This window comes from Bison bison, unplaced genomic scaffold (genome assembly GCF_000754665.1).
Source record: "Bison bison bison isolate TAMUID 2011002044 unplaced genomic scaffold, Bison_UMD1.0 scf7180017864072, whole genome shotgun sequence".
Lineage (NCBI taxonomy): Eukaryota > Metazoa > Chordata > Mammalia > Artiodactyla > Bovidae > Bison > Bison bison.
In genome coordinates, this window is record NW_011494644.1 from 9,753,643 (window position 1) to 9,772,874 (window position 19,232).

A 19,232-nucleotide genomic window follows, 5' to 3' on the forward strand; every position below is an offset into this window, starting at 1 on the left:
TTTTTTTTCCAGTAGACACTCCAAACCTTCATGGGAAGCCCCCAGTAACCCCCGCTGCTATTGGCTGATCCTGACACAGAAGACCATCCCTGCCCTCCACCCTCATGCTCTAGCTTCTGCCTACTCCTTCAGAGGCAGGAGACAGATGGACTTCAAGCCAGACACTTACAACTAGCCTCCTGTTCGTATTTCTTGAAGCCAGGAATAGATGGGCTCTGGGTTAGACATTTACAGCCAGCCTCCTGCTTACACTTCAGATAGAAATAACAACAGGAACAGGGTAAATAGCTGGACTTTGCCTCCTGGGAACACTTGAAGATAACAGTAATGGCAGGGGCAGAGAGGAATTAAGCCCTGCTTGGGTAAAAAGATCAAGAAGTCACAAATTCCTCATCCTTGGTGTCAGGGAGACCTCAACTGCCCACGCACAAAATGGCACCTGCCATTCTGCGTTACGCTTAGTCACTCAGTCCCATCCAACTCTTTGTGACCCCATGAACTGTAGCCCACCAGGCTCCTCTCTCTGTGGGGATTCTCCAGGCAAGAATGCTGGAGTGGCTTGTTCCAGTTCCACTCTGAAAGTCCCCGAAGCATGACTTTCTCTAGGTTCGTATGTTGGCATGTTACTCTGCTTTTCTAATAAACGCTTTACTTTGCTCTCTACTTTCTGTCTCCTTGTCAAATTTTTTTTTCAAGGCAGATAAGAGCTAGACCCTGGTGGTCTAGTGGTTAGGATTCAGCACTCTCACCACCGCAACCCACATTCGATCTCGGCCTCGCTTCCAGCTGTTGCTCACTGCTGTCTCTCCAAATTTACTTTGTGGTCAGGACTTCCTCACACCAGGCCTGGTGATTCACTCTTTCGCTGAAATATTGATTGAGTGATTACTCCTGAAGAGGAATTGTTAAAACAAAAACAAATTTCTCAAATTATGATCGTGGATCACAATTTTTACTTTATGTTTTTTAGAGAGAGAATCAGAAAAGAGAGGATATTGGTTCAAGGAACAATCTTAGAGTACCAAACTCAAGTTCACGCGTGCAATGCACAGAGAAACCAAACAAACCAAAACTTTGGAGTTTGGAGCAGAGAAATGTATATTGCTGGGCCGTGCAAGGAGAGCGGGTGGCTTATGCTCAGAAAACCCTGAACTCTCCAAACTCCAAAGGGGTTCAGCAAAGGATTTTTAAAGGGCAGGTGAGGGAGTGGGGAGTCACAGGGTGTGTGATCAGCTCATGCACTGTTCTCTGATTGGTTGATGGTGAGGTTATCAATTTTTCGGCGCTCGTAAGTCTGGGGCTCATCTGTATCAAGCAGTTAATTTCTTCCATTTGGTAGTGGTTTTAGCATCCATAAATCAGCTGAGGAAGTGTTATCTAGGGACTTTAGAGAGAAGCTACAGCAGAGGATATGGGGGAGGGGTCTGTCCCCAGATGGCCCCATAGAGTCCTACTCCATGTTACATCAGGAAGGGATTTATAACAAGACAAATTGTTAGGGGAAGCACACTGATTGAAACCACCCACCCTGGCCAGGCACCATAGTAACCATTTGCATGAGTTGTTTTATGACAGGAGATCCTGATAAGGAGCTAATAAGCCACCACCAACCGGAAGAGGTCGGGAAAGGTCTAAAGCAGACACCGCGTGTCCGTCCACTTCCCAGAATCCCTCTCGCCAGCATCCATCTTGGCTGAGCGATGCGTGCGCCACCAGGAAAGACTCTGAATTAGAATGATTGGCCAAAGACCACCCGGAAACTAATCCCATCACCATAAAACCCAAGACTGCGAGCCATGCGGCAGAGCTCTTCTCCTGGGTTCCCTTAACCTACTGCTCTCCACCCACGTGCCCTTTCCCGATAAAATCTCTTGCTTTGTCAGCACATGTGTCTCCTCGGACAATTCATTTCAGAGTGTTAGACAAGAGCCCAGTTTCGGGCCCTGGAAGGGGTCTGCCTTCCTGCAACAGAATGAGTGTCTAGAATAAGGCTATCCAACAGAGATTTTTGCTATGATGGAAATCTTTCACTTTGTCCAATACCATAGCACTAGCCACCTATGGCTGTTATACACTTGACATATGGTTAGTGTGGCTGAGGAACTGATTTTTTTAATTTTATTGAATTAATATTTAAATAGTCACAGGTGGCTAGTGATTACAGTAGGGACAGTACAGGGCTAGATTATTAGACCCCAAGGTACAACTTCATCAATTGCCTCAGCGTGGAGGAGAAAGGGTATTGGTCCGGAGAGATGAAAGGAGAGCAATGGGTCAGACTGCCTCAAATGTTAGCCCCAGAGCTATGGAGGGGCGAGGTCTAATGGATCTGGTGGGACCAGAGTGAGACTGCCCTGGCCAAGTAAGAAGCTGGCAGCCGGTGTGGGCAGAGCAAGATGCTAGCAGCGTGAGTTTCCCACCATTCCCCTCAAGTCTGGACCAGAGCTGTGGAGAGCAAGAGAGAGTGCCCACAGTAGCAGCACCAAAGAGGGCTGGGCGTGCCCCTTAGGAGGTTCTCAAAACCTGGAGAGACCTCCAGAGACACTGAATTCAGGGTCTCTCCAACCCAACTCTGCATACCCCCAGCCTCGATTTTGCAAAGATTTCCCCAGGGGGGTGGGGATGGCAAGGTGGGGACTGTTTCCACTTTAGTTTTTTTTATTAAAAAAAAAAATAAACAAAACCCCTACTTACCAATTTTTTTTCTGATTACTAAATTGGCACGTGCTGGCCTTCTCTGATTCAGAGAAAACCTAAAGGTATAAATAGGAAAGTGAAAACCACCGGAAATCCCATCCCCCGCCCAGGCACCTGGCACCACGTGGGCGGTCCCCAAATGTATGTTTGTTTTTAAAGGTGTATCTCTGTTAACATCCTGTTGAATAATCTTTCTGACATTACTTTCCCACGAAAGTTATTAATTAAACACGCACACACCCACACAAACAGTTAGAAGAAGTTTCTGAGTCCCCGCTGCAAGAGAGGCGTGATCTCACTGGATCCTCACAGCAGCCGGAGACCTCTGTGGGAGACATTTCCATGATGTACCCCGATTGCTAACCACTCTTGTCTGCCGTCTGTCTAGATTCTTCTACCCCTTTTACAGGTGAGAACGCTGAGACTCAGAGAAGCAAGGGCTCTGCACTCATCCTGCCTCAGTTTGGAACCGACCTTTGCCAATTCGGAGCTGTGTGACTGTGGACAAAGTATTGACCCCTCTGGGCCTCAGTTTCCTCCCCAGCAAAGATGGATAAGAGAAGTCCCGGGGCAGCCCATAGTGGTGGGGTGAGGAGTGCATGTCTTGATGGGTGAAAGCCAGGCGATGCCCAGCTGCTCTTGTGATTAACTTGCCTAAGCTCCCTGACAGCAGTAGAACAGCGCCAGATCTTCCATAAAATCCCACCCTTTTCCAGCTTTATTAAGGAGCTGAGGACACGAGGCCGGGGAGAGCAGATGGGCTGGAGACCAGCTCCTTGGTTCTTGCTGCCCCCTAGTGGCTCACTCTTGCCCTGCGCCTGCATCAGTGCCCAGGGAGGTGCCACACCCAGAAAACTAGACCTGGGGTATCTCCACCCTCCCAGCCTCACCTCTCTTTCATCCCTGCCTTTCTCCTCCATCTCCTCCAGCACCTGGTAAAGGGCTTGACTTACGTTAGGAACTCAGCGCGCTCCAAGGATCAGCAGTGTGGCTCAGAGCCAATCGTGCCATCTGTGCTTCCTTCCTCCTCTGTAAAATGGGAATAATAATAGTACTGATCTCATGGATGTTAGCGGAGAAGGCAATGACACCCCACCCCTGTACTCTTGCCTGGAAAATCCCATGGGTGGGGGAGCCTGGTAGGCTGCAGTCCATGGGGTCGCTAAGAGTCGGACACGACGGAGCGACTTCACTTTCACTTTTCACTTTCATGCACTGGAGAAGGAAATGGCAACCCACTCCAGTGTTCTTGCCTGGAGAATCCCAGGGATGGGGGAGCCTGGTGGGCTGCCGTTTATGGGGTCGCACAGAGTCGGACACGACTGAAGCGACTTAGCAGCAGCATGGATGTTAGAGTCAAATGTGTTAATACATATAGGGCTTAAAGAGGTGCCTGCACACGGTTAATGCTTTCGGAATGTTTCCTAGCATTCTTGTTATTATACTGAATGGGTCTGGGGGTGTCATAGAGTAAAAGTGAAAGTCGTTCAGTCGTGTCCGACTCTTTGTGACCCCATGGACTATACAGTCCATGGAATCCTCCAGGCCAGAATACTAGAGTGGGTAGCCATTCCCTTCTCCAGGGAATTTTCCCAACCCAGGAATAGAATCTATGTCTTCTGTATTGCAAGCAGATTCTTTACCAGCTGAGCCACAAGGGAAGCCCAGGTGAGGGCATAAAACATAATTAAAGGAAATAACAACATTCTAAATTTAATGGACTGACTGGACCAATAGAAATCCGAGACAAAAACTGTCCTGAAGGAATGACCGCACCGACTGTATTTGTACGTGTCCACATCACTTCTACAAGCCATTCCGCATGCAGAGTCAGAGTTTGTACATTTGCACAGGTTTATATCATGCATTTCTCATCATATAGTCATATTTATTATATGACAGGTCTTCCCAGAGAAGGAGGGCAAAACAAGAGAGACCAAGCTACAGAGAGAGAGAAACACAAAACGAACTTCTAGTTTGAAACTTGACTCCAACCACAAAGTGACATCTGACTCAAGCTGTAGACTGATTCCTGACCCAGCTGTGGACCTATTTGCGATCCTGGCTGCACATCGACCCCAGCCACATGCTGATCCTTAGCCCTGGCCACAGAATTACCTTTGACCCCAGCCCAGACACCAATCTCTGACTCTGGCCACCCAGATCCCTGACCCCGATACACTGACACCCCACCCTATCTGGGATTGGCATTTTCTGATTTCAGCTAGTGAATTCAGCTTGAGTTGGTCAACATATCTGGTCTGTCTTTCCTTCCTCTCTGCCATGGAACTGAGGAGAAAGCTCATAGTTCTCCTTTCTAATCAAAGAGGACAGGGTTAAGAAAGGCCCCTTTGCCACCTTCTGTTCTGCTTTGGATGTGATGTCTGGTGGTTTGGCAGCCATCTTGTGATCATGAGGGGACAAGCTTGGAGAAGAAAGATAGTGTTCTGAATGTGGCAGAGTGAGAGGGAAAAAAAAAGGGCCTGGATCTTTGATGATATCACCAAGTGATCAAACTGACCTTTGGATTCTGAAACAAACCATAAACATGCTTTTGTTTATGCCATGTAGTTTTTCTTTTGTAATCACAAAGCAGCTTTAAAGACTGTAGTCAGTAGAGTAATGGACCCCTAAAAATGTTCACATCCTAATCTCTGGAAACTGTGGACGTGTTACACTGCAAGGGAGAATCAAAGTTGCAGATGGGATGACGATTGCTAATTAACTGACCTTGAGATGGGAGATTATCCTGATTATGTGGATGGGCTGATAGAATCAGAGTCTATAAGTCAAAGAGGGATGTAGGAGAGTTAGAGTCAGAGAGAGATTTGAAAATGCTACCCTGCTGGCTTTGCAGGTGGAAGAAGGAGCCGGGAGCTAAGGAAGGCAGGAAATTGCTAGAGGTTAGAAAGTCTAGGAGCAGACTCTCCTTTTGTGTCTCCAGAAGGCACACAGCCCTGCTGACATCTTGATTTTCAGCTCAGTGAGACCATGTTCAGACCTCTGACCTCCAGCACTAGAAGGTAACACATTTTTGTATTTCAGGCCACTCGATTTGCAGCATTGATTACTGCAGCAGTAGGAAACGAATCCACAGATACTTCTCCTGCATCTGGACACATCCCAGCCTTCTTTTCCTCAAGCCCTTCCTGCATCACCATCCCCTCCCTCATTTTTGCCACCCAATCCCTGCTTCCAGAAGGTTCTGCTGTATCTCTGCCAGCTCCTTACCTCCATCAGCATCCATTATCTCTTGCTAAAGTGGACATGGTGCAGGGCTGAACCTCAAGGACAAGCCACCAGGGTCCTTGATGCTCTGAGGTCCTCTTGCTGAAAGTCCTAATCATTTTATCTTTGAACCTGAGCTGTGTAAAGGAAGTCCCATGGGACAGTGGAGCATGTGCCGAGGCGTGGAGACTCTGCTCACACCTCCCGCCGTCTGTCTGCTGCCCTGAGAGAGGGTCTTAGCCACCTACTCCTGTACCCCTTGGCCCTCTGGAAACCACTCAGCCTCGCCCTTCCCACCCACATCCAGTATTCACTGGAGAGAGCTGGACGCAGGCATAAGGGAAGGTGGAGGTCAGTTGCTCACCTCATGGGATCTTGGTGAAGAGTGTGACGGTGACCGTCCCCTCCACCCCCAACCAGTGTGTCTATCAGGTGGCCTGAGGTCTCAGCTTAGCCGAAACGAGCCTCGAGCCTCTTGCCCCTTCCCCATCCAGTACTGAGAGTCACCATCTTGAATGCTTAGTACTTTTTGAACAAGAAGGCCTGCATTTTCATTTTGCCCTGAGCCCCTCAGATTCTGCAGCCTTTCCTGACACGGAATCTTTCTTTCTCTCTAGGGCTCCCGCTACTCCCTCTGCTCCCCCAGACCCCATCACTTCCCTACGTTTTCACTTCCATCCCTGAGTGGACTTCTTCCTATCAACGCGTTCTGGTCCCTTCCATCTGCAGACTAAAGCTTCCCTCCACTGACCTCCGACTTCTCCTTCCCTCTCTTTCTCTTTCCTTCCCTCTCAGCCACAGTTCTCGAAAACTCTCTTCTGCCTCCATCTCCACTTCCTCCCAGCACCCCCCGTCCTCCACCCTCCTCTCTGTGCGGGAGCCGCCTGCACTTCTGCCAGGAGCTTGCTTTCATGGACACTGGATGCCAGGCCCAGGCCTGTTTCAATCCCTAGCTTCCTGTGGTACCAGCTTCCCTCTTGTTCTTAAAGCTCCGCCCTTCTGGGTGTTTTTGCTACAGGCTGTTTGCTTCTGGTCAGGCTCCTTTCCCAGGTCTTCTCTGCCCTCCCTGAAATGTTGGGGGTTCTTTACACACACACACACACACACACACCCCCATGGGGAGTCTTATCTGTGTCCATACAGATTATAGCCAATCACAGCCTTCCCTAAATCCAGACAAGTTTCATGAGATAGGGACTGTGTTGCCCAGCACCCAGCACAATGCCTGGCACAGAGACTGTGTTCAAGAAACATTTGCTCAATGAATGAATGAAAGATGTCTTCTAAATAAGCCTCCTGAGCTCCAGACCCATATAGCCAATTGCTAGTGGGTGTATCTCAAATCCACATCTCCCTCCTAGATATGTCCCCTTTAGTGCACAGCACTATCTAATGTAACATCTGTTATGATATACTGCACATGCGTACTCAGTCGCTTCAGTCCTGTCCGATTCTCTGCGATCCAATGGATTGTAGCCCACCAGGCTCCTCTGTCTATGGGATTCTCCAGGCAAGAATCCTGGAGTGGGTTCCTATGCCCTCCTCCAGGGAATCCTCCTTACCCAGGGATCGAAACTCATCTTCTGCATCTCCTGCGTTCCAGGTGGACTCTTTTTCCCACTGAGCTGCCTGGAATGCCCATGATACACTGTGAAGCGAAGTTACTCAGTCGTGTGCGACTCTTTGCGATTCCATGGACTATAGCCTAGCAGGCTCCTTCGTCCACGGCATTTTCCAGGCAGGAGTACTGGAGTAGGCTGCTGTTTCCTTCTCCAGATGCTATACTGTATGTAATAGTAAGGCCTTGATTTCTCATCAAGTTTCTCATGTCCTCCACGAGAAGGTAGACTTCATAGGGACAGAGATTTGGGGTTGGTTGGTTCACCGCTCTACCCCAGGGTCTTAGAACAGAGCGTGGTACATAGTAGGTGCTCAAGAAATACTTTCTGAACAAGTGAATGATCTCTCCACGGATGCATCCACATCTCAGACTCAGTGTATCCCCTGCTGAATTCTTCGTCATCCTCCCCACACCTCCCCCTTCCAGGTCCCAGTCTCAACTGCTAAATCTAAAGAGTGAGCATCACTTCAGGCATTACTCCCTCCTCCTTCCCTGCTGAGATTTAGGCACTGGCAGCCATCTATGGGGTCGCACAGAGTCGGACACGACTGAAACGACTTAGCAGCAGCAGCAGCCTATGCCTAGCCCCTCATCTCTTCACCTGGAATTATGCAAACAGCATCTTCTCAAACACTCTCCCCACGATGACCTGGGCTATTTTTCTGTGTCCTTTTCCTGTTCACAACTGCCTCCTGGCTTCCATTAGCCAGAATTGTGGGACACATACCCCAGGGGTAACCCAGGTAGAGACACAACCCCTGGGGTCCCTAAGATGAAAGTGGCATATGGGTGTGGAGTAAAAGAACATCAAACTGAGAAAGTGATTCCTTTTCAGTTCTCTTTCTCTTGGTCCAACTAGCCCTCTAAACGCTACAGTATCCAGCCAGAATTTCATAGCTAATTTTGGGCATCATTGTCCTCATTTATATAGTTCATTTCTATCATGATAAGGAAGGCAGGCTCTCCATTTGTGATGATGGCAGTGTTTCTTGCAAAAATAAAGTTCTTGGGACTTTCCTGGTGGTCCAGTGGCTAAGAGTCCATGACCCCAAGGCAGGAAGCCCGGGTTTGATCCCTGATCACAGAACTAGACCCTCCCCCATGCTGAAACTAAGATGAATGAATAAATAAATATTAAAAAATTAAAGTTCTTTAAATAAAAAAAGTAAATCAGTATGAAGAAAAAGTTTAAGTAAAAAGCGACGGAGAGGGACTTCCCTGGCAATCCAGTGGTTAAGATTTTGCCTCCCAGTACAGGCGGTGAGGGTTTGATCCCTGGTCCGGATCCCACATGCCTCGTGACCAAAAGACCAAAACATAAAACAGCAGCACTATTGTAACAAATTCAGTAAAAACTTTGCAAGTGGTCCACATCAAAGAAAAAGTGATGGAGAAACATGTAAGTCTGGAAGAAATAAGCTGTGGCAGTGTGGCTGAGGAACAAAAGTTTGGAAGATGCAGGTCTACAGACCAGATCCCAAACCCCCTGCTCTCAGTTCCTCCCCCTCACCCCTTCAGGCCATCGTGCTTGTGCTGTGCTTACTCGCTCAGTCGTGTCTGACTCTTTGCGACCCCGTGGACTGTAGCCCGCCAGGCTCCTCTGTCCGTGGGATTTCCCAGGCAAGAGTACTGGAGTGGGTTGCCATTCCCTTCTCCAGGGGATCTTCCCAGCCCAGGGATCAAACCCAGGTCTCCTGCATTGCAGGTAGATTCTTTACCTTCTGAGCCACCAGGGAAGCCCCCCTTCAGCCCATAATACTCCCCAGATACAAGACCTGGTCTGATATTGGGATTTATAAGAAGAAATACGCATTTGGTCTTCTGCCTGTTACTGGCACAGGGCTCCTAAAACCCTCAGAATTTCCTAAGTGAAAAGAGCTTTTGTTATGTTAATGAGGTGACCTTTGGGAAGCCCCTAAGTCATCTAATGATGGAGGCCGGTTGCCAGGGGAACCAACCTTGTGATGAGAGGGGAACTGCCAACCCCTCCCTTCAGTCTCCTGGGGAGGGGGAGGGGCTGGAGACTGCATTGAATCACCAAAGGCCAATGATATAACCAATCAAGCCACTACAGAAATGCAAAGGGACAGGATTCGAGGGTTTCCAGTTTGGTGAGTATCTGGGGGTGCTGGGAGATTAGCTAGCTCTGGAGATGACCTGGAAGCTCTGTGCCCTTGCCCCATATCTTGCTCTATGCATCTCTTCTGTCTGGCTGTTTCTGAGTTAAATATTTTCCAAATAAATGGGAATCTAGTAAATAAAACGTATCTCTCAGCCACGTGAGCTGCACTAGCAAATTAATCAAACCTGACTAGGGAGTCGTCAGAACCTCCACTCTACTGCAAGTTGATCAGAAGACAGGGGAAGTCTGGACTTGCAATTGTTGTCGGAAGGGGAGGGGCAGTTTTGTAGGACTGAGCCCTCAACCTGTGGGATCTGATGCGATCTCTGGGTAGACAGTGACAGAATGGAGTTAATAGGTGGTGTAGAAACACGCACACCAGAATTGGAGTCAGAATTGTACCATGGAACTCCTAGACATCATGATGTGGCCACTGTATCCAGACCACACTATGTATTTGCAAACCCCCAAGCCTCTGCTCATGTCCTTCCATCTACCAAGTGTACCCTCCCACATGTCTCCATCAGGCAACTCCATCCTCATGCAAAGGGATTCTGCTTTTGTCTGCCCAGCATCTACTCCTTCTATTAATAGGACCTGTTCTTCCTTGGGGCCATTCTCTCCCTACTCTTAGTTCATGTCCTTCCCAAGGAAGGATGCTTTCTAATAGGATCCATGACTCAGACTCGGCCAATCAGAGAGTTCCTTCCCCACGCTGTATAGTGATTGGTTCAGGGATAGGCATGTGATTCAAACTGACCAATGAGAGTCTTTCTTGATATGCTCGCTGAGACCATTAGAAAAAAGTTCTAGTCTTTCCTCTGTGCTTGTTAAACTGGTAAGTTATAAGCCTGGACTTCTGAGAACTTATTTTGCAGGGAGGAGGAGGAAGGGAACTACTGAGTTTCACTCAGCCTGCTTGAGAATGAAGCCAATACAAAAGAAACCAGATCCCAGAGGTGGAGCCCTCCAATCTGAAGAAATTACTTGAGCACCTTGATCCATCCATGCCTGAAACTGTATAGTTGAACTTAAAAAAAAAAAAACCTCTTTTTATGAGCCAGTAAATCCATTTTAGAAAGCTAATTCTGTCACTTGCAACTGTAAGATTCCTGGTTGAAACAGCTTTTTTTTTTTTTTAAGATACAATTCACATAACATAAAATACTCCATTTTAAACACTTCAAAATATACAAGTTACTGAGTTTTAGTATATTCACAATGTTGAGTCCATCACTACTATCTAATTCCATTATTGCCCACCAAACCCCTCCTCGGGAAAAAACCCTAATCCACCAGCAGTCATTCCCAACTTGCCCCCTTCCCGTTCCCTAGTCACTGGAGATGAAACATCCTCTTTTAAGATCCAGTTATCCTGGGCATTTCCCCATATCCTTTCACTGAACACCTGGCAGAATGGTCCTCTTTCATGCACATTTCTTTCTTATCACTTATAATCGTCAGTTTTATTTGTTGTTTTTAATAGTGGAATATTTTGAACATACAGAAAATGACTCCTCCTGTTTCTCTTACTAGACTCCCTTGAGGGCAGGAACTATAATCTATTTCTTCTGTGTCTCCTAGCCCTCAGCCCGGGGCCGGGTTCAGATGAAGTGCTCAGTGAAATAAACAAATAAGAATAAAAACAAAATGTGAACAAGGGCTCAGTCCAAACATCCCAGCGCTGGGTTGGGCCAAGATATGAAGATGCCAGCAAAGGTTTGTTGACTGACTGCTGGACATCCTTGGTAAACAATTCCACAACGGAACACCACTCTCCTCTGGATTGTGTGTGAAGGGGGTTGGGGCAGCATGCTTTAGCTGAACTGATCACTTCCCACACTCTGACATTTAATTAACCCCCAAAGTAAATTTACAGTTGGTTGCCATGTCTGGGTACTCCCTAAAATTTCCCCAAGCCACACCCACTTCAGATGCTTAGTGGTAGCACAGTGGGGAGGCACGTTGACTGAATGTCTTTCATCTCAATTGTCCCATCTGTACAAAGGGGCTAAAAGTAGTAAGTACCCCATAAGGTCATCAGAGGATGACGTGAATGAAGACTTGTGTAGCACTTGAAAGAGCACTGGCTCATTTAAGAAGTCTACTAAACAAGATGCTTTTTCTGGGTTAATCAAGAAGTGCATGAGATTGCTAAGTCACTGCACATGCTGTTTCCCCTGCTTGGAAATACTCTTCTGTTCCCCTTACTCACTGCTTCACTCCATTGCCTTTCCGCTGAGATGCCCCCTCCTCCAGGAAGTCCTCTGGCTCCCCAGGCTTTGGCTGGCTGTCTCTCCTCTGGGTGCCTCACACCTGTGCTATTCCATCAGCATGGGTACGGATGATCTGAGACACCTTGGGGTGCCCAGTGTTCAGCACAGGGTGGGTGCTGAGTTCAATGAAAGGACATAACAGGATACGCATCGAAGGATGAACAAATGATTTGGTTCTCATCCCTGAGCCCTTCAAACTGGGACTCCTGCCCTGCCCTGGGCATCAAGGCCCTGGCTGCATCCTCCATGTGTCCCTGGGAAGAGAAGACAGTGGACCAGTGGGTGTCAGGCCAGTTCCCACCAGCTCCCAAGAGCAACTGTGTCATCTTGACTCAACCCAGCGAACCATGACATCACATTGGTAGCTGGAAAGTGGCCAGGTGGGAGTATTTACACCACAGAAAGCGTCAAACACCACATACTGAGTTTTTGTTTTCTGCTTTCTGATGGCTGACCAGCACAACTTCAGTTGTGATTTGGGGGGGGGAAACCACAGAGCCTTTGTATTGGTCTCACCAGGACATGCTTTCCCACCACCAGATTTTGTGCTCACATCTCCCCTGCCTGGACCCCTCTCCCCCTCACCCCCATGGCTAACCACAGCTCCCTCATGGTGCCTGACCTTTGAAAGACAAGCCCTGTGCTTCTTCCTCACCCTCTTTCCCTGTTGCGCCCAGCCCAGCATGCAGGCTGCCCCTGTCAGTAAATGCTTGTTGATTGACTAATGGACGATTCTTGGTAAATATTTTTTGCAAGTTTGACCTTTTCCCCATGTGAATGTGGGGAAACCACGGCAGCCTGAACTTTCAGTAAATAGGAGCCGCTTTGAGGAAGGGAGTCTTTGCAGAAACTCACCACAGCTGCCTGGAAGTCGAGTCATTGCAGCCCTTCCTCCCTTCGTGTGCAGCCACTTGGAAGCCCCAGGTGTCTCGGGGCCACGGCTCCCTCAGGTGCAAGAAGAGGGAAGAGGAGGAGGTTGGGGGCTCTGGGATAGAGGCTTTTGGTGGGGAAGGAGGCCCTGGGGGAACTGGGGCTGACTGGCACACATGTGCATAGACACACACACGTGGGAGTATGCACATGTCTGCAAATGTATGTAAATCTGTCACTTGGAAAATGGTCTAGTTTCAGTCGGATTGACAGAGACTTGCAGAACCTCAGACCACAGAAGGTGCTGAAAATAAGGCTGCTCTCCGCCCCCAGCACAGCCACCTCTTGCCAAGACTCAGGTTGTACCCTGTGGCTCCAGCAGAGAGGAAAGGGTCTACTCCTGTGTGCACGTGCGGGCAATGGTACTCAGTCTCTGAAGCACGGGAGGGCTCAACTCTGCAGAGTGTGTGCATGTTCAGTCGCTTTCAGTCATGTCTGACTTTTTGGGACTCCATGGACTGTAGCCCCCTGAGGCTCCTCTGTCCATGAAGTTCTCCAGGCAAGAATACTGAGTGGTTTGCCATTTCCTCCTCCAGGGGATCTCTCCGACCAGAGATCAAACCTGCATCTCCTGCATTGGCAGGGGGATTCTTTACCATCTGAGCTACCTAGGACACCACTCTGCAGAGAAAAGACTCAATAACCAGGACACGCACTGATGACAGTGTGTGCATGTCTATGCATGCACACCCCCTCTCCATTTTACACACGTTGGGAAGATGGGAACTCTGTTTTCATCAGTATTATATCCCCAGCACAGTGTCTGGGACATAGTAGATGTTCAATAAATATTTGCTTATATCCAAGTGTGCACATGTACACATGTATGTGCCTGTGCTCACGTGACAATGTGTGTGTGCCAGCACGCCGGTGAAAGTGGGTGGATAGGAATGTTGCATGCTTTCTGTTCAGCCTTGTGAACAGGGATGTGCATGCCTGTGGGTAAATGTGCTTGAGGAGGGAGTGTGAACAAGTGGGGTGAGTCCTCGCTGGCCCACGTGACCACATGTGATGCGTCGCTGGATACATGGGAATCTACATTTGTGAGCTCGGGTTGCTTTGCACATGGGTGATTCCATGTGCACTTGTATGTGAGATCTGTTCAGATATACACACAGGGGCGTGCATGGACATTAGTGAGAAAGATGATGGAGTGGTAGTTAGCCAATTGTCCGGGCTCAAATTCCTGTTTTCATTTCATAACTTGTCCATCTGAGCAATGAGTTACTTAAACTCTTTGTGCCTCAGTTTATTCATCTGTGAGATGGGGTGATAATAGCAGCTGCCTCCTGGACCCATTCGGGAGACTAAATAAGATACTGGCACTTGGCACACAGCGAGTCCCAATCATGCCACCTGATGCTGTTTTCTTGTTGGTTTGTTTTAAATATTTGTTTATTTGACTACTGTGCCGGGTCTTGGTTGTGGCATGCATGATCTTTGATCTTCTTTTCTGCACTGGGGATCTTTAGTTGCAGCATGAAGATTCTCAGTTGCAGCATATGGGATCTAGTTCCCTGACCGGGGATGGAACCCAGGCCACCTGCATTGGGAGCTCAGAGTCTTAACCACTGGATCACCAGGGAAGTCCTACTGCGGTTCTGTGTGTTGTGCACAGCTATACGAGCACACCTGTGTCCCCAACCTGCTCCCACTTCAGCCCCAGAGAGATAAGGGCCCTCTCAGCCGGACACCAAGATTTGCAGGTGGGTCTCAGGGAAGTAACCAGGCTCAGGTCTAAGACGGTTGGAGGGAGGTGGGGGTGGGGGAGACTGTCTGGACCCTGAACATCATAGCTCCTTCTCCTCAGCCATTCTTCCCCCCAATTCACAGAGGAGAACTTGGCCTTTCCTTGGTCACCTGACTCCATCCTCGCAGCCTGGAGAGGTTCTTTGCCAGGCCACCTCACTGGGCTCAGCAGAGGCAGATATGAAATGATGGGAGGAGAGATGACTCTGAGGATAGGTAGTCCCAGGATGCATGCATGGTGATCCCATTAAGAGTGGGTGTGCCCTTTAGAGGGTCATTGGCCTGGAATCTTCCACGAATGCCATAAAATGGAAAGAGTCATGTGTCTTTGAGGGGTCTAAAAAGAGTTTCCACGCTCAGGTGGGGAGCTGTGTACCTTGGAAGGCATCAGAGGAGCCTGGCACCCATCAGAGTGATTAAGGAGGATGGGGACTTCCCATCACTCCTGCCCAGGCTCTAGAAGGGGCTGGAGGACAGGAAATGACCTCTGAGGCTAACCCAGAATGTTCATTCACCCACTGATTCACTTGAATCACATTTTCTTGAGTCCAGGAAGGTTCTAGCTCCTGGGGGATCAGAGACCCATTCCTACCCATGTGAAACTTGCAGTCAAGTAGACAAGCCCCAGTAATGCAGTGTGGTCCACTGCACAGTGAGGGAGGCATGGGCCCAGAGGTGGGACAACTCACCTGGTCCTAGGACATCAAGGAAGTCTTCCTGTAGGAGGTGACATCTCCATCAAAATCTGAAGGATGAGGAACAGTTTCCCAGGAGATGGTGGGGCAAGAAGGCCCCTGGAGGAGGGTACAGCACAGGTGAGGTCCTGGGGGAACAGCCTGACCTGGCTGGGCACACAGTATGAGGTGAGTGAGATAGGAGGTGATGCCGGAGGGAAAAGCAAAGTCCTAGGAGTCACACGTGGGGTCTGAGGCCAAAAGGGACTTGTAATCTGTAGGTCAGCCTGACTTGGGGCTGCCAGGAATGCCTGTTTCCTGAGATGAGTCCAAAGTGGAGGTGGGGACTCCCCCGGTGGTCCAGTGGTTAAGAACCTGCCTGCTAGTGCAGGGGACGCGGGTTCGATCCCTGGTCCAGGAAGATCCCACGTGCCTCAGAGCAACTAAGCCCGTGCACCACAAAGACTGAACGCGCACTGTAGAGTCCACAAGCCACAGCTAGCGAAGCCCTTTTGCCCTAGAGCCTGTGTTCTGCAACAAGAGAAGTCGCTGCAATAAGCCTGAGCACTGCAGCTAGAGAGTAGCCTCCATTCGCTGCAACTAGAGAAAGCCCACATGCCACAACCAACACCCAGCACAGCCAAAAAAAATAGGAAGTGTCACTCAACCCTAAGGTTTGGAGTTCACACCAAGACATCACTAGTAGAACTGGAGGTCCAGCTCCCCTCCCACCACAGCACCATATCAGTGGTCCCCTCTGGTTTTCACTGCTGGCATCAAGAAGCCTAGGAGGCTGCTCAATGTCCTTCCGGGCAGAGGACAGTCCCACAACAAAAAATTATCCAGCCCAAATGTCTAAACACCGAGGTGGAGAGCCCCAGCTCCCCTATCCTTCCAGAGCTCCTAAGAGACTGCCAGAGGGTCTGGAAGTCCCTCCCTAAATGGGAAGTGAGCCTGTGCCAAGGTGGCAGTGGTCATTGGGCAGCTGTGGCTACAGAGGCTGGCTCTTCTGTAGAACTGAACTTGACATCCGCGTGGATTTTTCTCTCCTTCTCAATTGGCCCAGGCATCTCAGCCCCTTGTGTGCTGATGGTCTCCAAGGGCCCTGTGTGGCCCCAGCCCTTCATCCTGCTGAGAGCCTTCCGTGCTCCATGTACCACCTTCCTCTCCAGTCTATGGCTTGACCACTTCCCTCTTGTCCACCCACACCAGGGCTCTTATTCCCCGAATACCCTGTGTCTCTGCTGGGGGCATGCTTCCTTCCTTTTTCAGTCTCTTCTTATCTTGATTGTTTCCCTTCTTTTATTTTCTTCTGCTTTTATCTTGTTGCTCTGTCCCCAAATTCTCGAGAGGAGTGTTTGAGACATTCCTGTATAGCTTTAGTTCTTTCCTAATTGAAGAATTTTTAAGGCTACACATTTACCTCTAAGTGTTGTTCTAGCTGCAACCTACAAGTTTCAATATGTAGTTTTTGTATCTTTAAGTTCAAGATGTTTTCCATTTCTCATTGTCTGTTAGGTGATTTAGAATTGTACTTTTGGTTTCCCCAATGACATTTTCGAAAACCGTTGGAATGGCCTCTCTTATTTTCAACATGGTGAACTGCTCTTCCTCCTTCCAAGTCCAGTTCAAGTGACCACCTCCTCTGTGAAGCCTTCCCTGGACACTTCCTCCACCTGACTCCAGGCATGTAATTGGTACTTGCCTCTTTTCTGCTCCCACGGCACTTTGTACAATCATTGCAGCACTTGAAGACACACAGTTATGTACTTTTAAGGCACACAGTCAAACTCTTTCAGTTTCAAGTGAAAGAAAATGGATTCTTTTGGCTGAAACCAAAAGGGAACTTACTGTCTCATTTCACTAAAATGTCTGGCTTTCAGGCACAGCTGGATCCAGGCGTTCTGACTCTTGATGACTCAGTTAATCTCTTGGTCTTTCCTGTATGTTGACTCCATTCTGTGGCAAGTTCTCTCTTTGTGGCCATGAGCTATCTGCAGTAGCCCATCCTCTCTGCTCCAAGCCTGGAGTCTTTGCTCTAATTGTCTCATTAAAAGGTTCATGGAGCCTTACTGACTCTAGTAAAGAATCCGCCTGCCAATGCAGGAGATGTAAGAGATGTGGATTCAATCCCTGGGTTGGGAAGATCCCTGGAGAAGGGAATGGCAACCCATTCCAATATTCTTGCCTGGAGAATCCCATGGAGAGAGGAGCCTGGCAGGCTATGGTCCATAGGGCTGCAAGGAGTGAGACACGACTGAAGTGACTTAGCACGCATGCACGGGTCACATATTCTGACTGGACTAACTAATGGGAATAAAGTACATTGACTTAGGACAGAGTCATGCACTCCTCTGGGGAGAGAGGCAGAAAAGATGGGGACACAATTCCAGGAGAGGAGTAAGTTAGTGCTAGAAAGCAGAAAAAGTAAAAAGGCACTACTCCTAAATTCTATTATCAACACTACTAACAACAACTCTTTAAGTCAGTCATATACTCAACACCTACCATGGTCCCAAGCGCTTTACGTTTACTCCTGCATGTCCATTTCCCAATGGATGTGAGACTGTCGACAGTGAGGAAGTTCTGTTCTATTAACTGAGAAAGATCGGAGGCTGCAGGGGAGGGAGGAGCTGATCAACCCTATTAGCGACCCCAGTAGGGTCCCCCTCAGCCCTGTTAGCGTAGCTGCTGCAGGACTCTCTGTCTTAGCTCTGGCTGATACGACAAATACCACAGACCCAGGGGCTTAAGCAACTGAAATTTATTTCTCACAGTTCTGGAGGCTGGAAAGTCCAAGCTCGAGGTGCCAACCCATTCAGCTCCTGGCGAGAACCCACTTCCTCGCTTGCAGAGAGCTGCCTCCTCCCTGGGTCCTCACATGGACCTTCCTTGGTGCCCATGGAGAGAGGGAGAGAGGAGGAGCTCCCTGGCACCTCTTCTTGGAAGGACAACAGTCCAGTCCTTAATGACTTCCATACCGCTGCACGGGTTAGGGCCACGACATGTGAATTTCAGAGAGATACATTCAATTCAGGACACTCTCCTTCTAGCGTAAGCCCTCCCACGTCTTTCCAAAAATCAGAGCCCCACAGACACTCAACATGAAAGGAGCCTCCATGGCCCTGTGGTCCAACCACACGTTCAATCAATCCGACCATGCGCCCACATCAACAGGTGGCCAAGCCTTGGTTTGCATACCACCGGCGACCGGAAGCTCACCATCTACTTTAATTAGGCAACTGTGACTGCCGTGGTCTGGAACTAAAGGTCAGCTCTCACATCCCCCACCCTGAATCTTCCCTTCTTCAAGCTAAATACCTCTGCTTTCCCGTGGTTTTCAGACCCTCTTCACACCCCTGCCCCCCAACATCTTGGTTGCCTGTTTGAATATACTCCAGTTCACCAGTGTTCTTAAAATGAACTGGACAAAGACTGCAGGTATGGCCTCTGTAGTGAGACTCACCTCCCTCGCTCTGGGCACCACGCCTCTATTAACGCAGCCTCAGGGAGTCTCAAGTTTCTCTTGGCCGTGATACGTTCTTTTATGTATATATGTATATATACATTTAGCTGGGTCAGCTCCTAGTTGTGGCATGCGGGGTCTTTTTTTGTGGCCCACGGGCTCAGTAATGGTGCTGTGTTGGCTTATTTGCTCTGCGGCGTGTGGGATCCTAGGTCTCCAACGAGGGATAGAACCCGTGTTCCCTGCATTGCAAGGAAGATTCTTAAGCACTGCACCACCACGGAATTTTTTAATTTTGATTTTTAAATGGAGGACAATTGCTTTGCCATGTCGTTGGTTTCTGCTGTACAACAACGTGAACCAGCTATGAGTATACACATACCCCTTCCCCTCTTGAGCCTCCCTCCCACCCTCCACCTCACCTCTCTAGGTCATGTGACACACTCTTGGTGTTGGGAAAAACCCCCGA

At 48.9% G+C, this 19,232-nt stretch overlaps 1 long non-coding RNA gene across 2 annotated transcripts in view; it reads right to left on the reverse strand.

The window, feature by feature from the left end:
• Positions 1-562: 562 nt before the first annotated feature.
• LOC104986598 overlaps positions 563-19,232 on the reverse strand; it is a 26,238-nt gene continuing 7,568 nt past the window's right edge. For both annotated transcript variants that reach the window (XR_825053.1, XR_825052.1), the window contains exons 3-5: positions 3,651-3,726; positions 2,695-2,753; positions 563-891 (exon numbers count right to left, since the gene is read on the reverse strand). This is a non-coding gene — a long non-coding RNA (uncharacterized LOC104986598). The remainder of the gene's footprint in view (positions 892-2,694; positions 2,754-3,650; positions 3,727-19,232) is intronic.